Raw genomic sequence first — 2509 nt, forward strand, 5'->3', positions numbered from 1 at the left:
ACTGTTTGGTCTCACAGGTTGTCAGAGGGTGCTATGGAGAGGGGTCGGGAGCCTGGCTGGCCTACACTGAGCGTCCAGGCAGAGCCCTCCCTCATGAGTGCAGTGGGAAAGAAGCCCAGATCAGTCCAAAGGCCTAACCCCCACTCCCAGACCCTACCCTGCTCTTCAGAGAAATAGGCTCCCTACCCTGAATCCTGAAGAAAGCTGCACCTTCATCCCCAGGGACCCAGCACCCCTTCCAGCCTATCCCCAAAGAATCACCCTGGACCTTGGGTAGAAGGTGGAGCTGAGGGATCATGACCCAAGGCCAAGGGCCGATCCTTCCAACTTTGTTTGGTGATCCAGCTTTGATATCAGGTGACCAGGACAACCGGGCCAATCTGATAGGGGATGGTGTTTATAAGAAGGCCACTCACCTAGAGCCAGAAGCTCCAGACCAGCCCCTACAACCCTGCTTATCTCAAGCGCCTGCCTCTACAGGTACCTTTCTTGGGACCAATTTCCATTCCCTGGGATCCCTGACTATAGAACCTGGAAGCTAGTGGAGACAGAAGGATGGGGGGCCCGGGCTAGGTGTAGGGGGCCTGAGTTCCAGGCTTTGCTACCCAGCTCCTGACTTCTTTTCCCCATTTTAAATGAGTAGCTTGGACTAAGCCATTTCTAAGGAGAGGGATGGGGAGGGCTTCCCCCTTGGAACAAGGGCAGTCCTGGGCCTGGCTGCAGCCCAACCTCAATCTCTAAGATTGTGAGAGGTTGGGGACTCATCCCTGGAAGAGCTGCCCTTCCTGGTATTGATAAAGAGTGCCCTGGGGAGGGGGCATCCCAAGCTATTTGCACCAGCCCTGGGACCTTGGCCTCCTCTGTGTCAGTGGGTAGGGGGAGCACCCTGTCCCCTAGGTGTGTAGAAGGTATCAGCAGGAAGCCAGTGCTGTCAGGGACTTGTTGCCACAATGCTTAGCATGCATGCTGTGCCAAGGGCTGACAAAAGTGCTGTCCTTGGCTTCCCCATTTTGGAGTGGTCACTTGCCTCTACTCCAGCCCCAGAAATGGAAACTGAGATGATGGGTGGAGGAGAGAACCAGGGCTCATGCTGGGAAACATTCCAGCCCTCAGATTCTGTGATGCTCAGAGGGTGAGCTCCGGGGGCACAGGACACATGGCAGGTGGATCTTGGTGTTTCTGCTATCCAGCTGGGAGCCAAGCACAGAACATGCATCAATCTTTATCAAATGACTGAGAAAATGAATGAATGAATGTCTCCATCTCAGTCCTCAGCCTGGTTCCTCCTTCCTTTTTCCCTGTAGTTGGTACAGATGGCATTGTCCCAGTTTGTTCCCCTCTCAGCCACAGAGCTTCTCCTGGCCTCTACCGTCTTCTGCCTGGTATTCTTGGTGCTCAAGGGTTTGAGGTCTCGGGTCCCCAAAGGCCTGAAAAGTCCACCAGAGCCATGGGGCTGGCCCCTGCTCGGGCACGTGCTGACCCTGGGGAAGAGCTTGCACCTGGCACTGACGAGGATGAGCCAGCGGTTTGGGGACGTGCTGCAGATCCACATTGGCTCCACGACCGTGGTGGTGCTGAGTGGTCTGGACACCACCCAGCAGGCCCTGATGTGACAGGGCGATGATTTCAAGGGCGGGCCCGACCTCTACAACTTCACCCTCATCACTGATGTCCAGAGCATGTCCTTCAGCCCAGACTCTGGACCGGTGTGAGCTGCCCGCCGGCGCCTGGCCCAGAACGCCCTCAACACCTTCTCCATTGTCTCTGACCCAGCCTCCTCATCCTCCTGCTACCTGGAGGAGCATGTGAGCCAGGAGGCTGAGGCCCTGATCAGCAGGTTGCAGGAGCTGATGGCGGGGCCTGGGCGCTTCGACCCTTACAATGAGATAGTGGTGTCTGTGGTCAAAGTCATCGGTGCCATGTGCTTCGGGCAGCACTTCCCCGAGAGGAGCGATGAGATTTTCAGCCTCGTGAAGAACAGTCATGTGTTCGCGGAGAATGCCACCTCTGGGAACCCTGTGGACTTCTTCCCCATCCTTCGCTACCTGCCCAACCCTGCCCTGCAGAGGTTCAAGGCCTTCAACCAGAGGTTCCTTTGGTTTCTGCAGAAAACAGTCCAGGAACACTATCAGGACTTTGACAAGGTGAGCCCGGGGTGCAGGTGGCGAGGGGCACCTTGCAGGGCCTGGGTGCCGCCCTCCTCCCAGCTCTAGCGTGTTCACACAGCTGCTGTGTTGCCAAGGCCTAGGAAGGCTCTGGACACCTCAGACCAGCTGTGTGACTTGGCCGATCCTTCCCCTTCTCTGGGCCTCGGTTTCCTCATCCTTGAAGTTCCCTTCTCAGGGCTCCTCAAAGCCCCCCAGAAAAAAGTCCTGGTAGGCCAGTCATGGTGGCTCACGCCTGTAATCCCGCTGAGGTGGGCGGATCATGAGGTCAGGAGTTCAAGACCAGCCTGGCCAACGTGGTGAAACCCAGTCTCTACTAAAACTACAAAAATTAGCCAGGTGTG

The 2509-nt window shown here is 56.6% G+C and overlaps 1 pseudogene; it reads left to right on the forward strand.

The window, feature by feature from the left end:
- Window positions 1-393: 393 nt before the first annotated feature.
- On the forward strand, window positions 394-2225 carry LOC116548294 (annotated as a pseudogene).
- The last annotated feature ends 284 nt before the right edge of the window (window positions 2226-2509 follow it).

The sequence above is a fragment of the Sapajus apella genome, unplaced genomic scaffold (genome assembly GCF_009761245.1).
Source record: "Sapajus apella isolate SASKATOON/1434 unplaced genomic scaffold, GSC_monkey_1.0 scaffold9275, whole genome shotgun sequence".
NCBI lineage: Eukaryota > Metazoa > Chordata > Mammalia > Primates > Cebidae > Sapajus > Sapajus apella.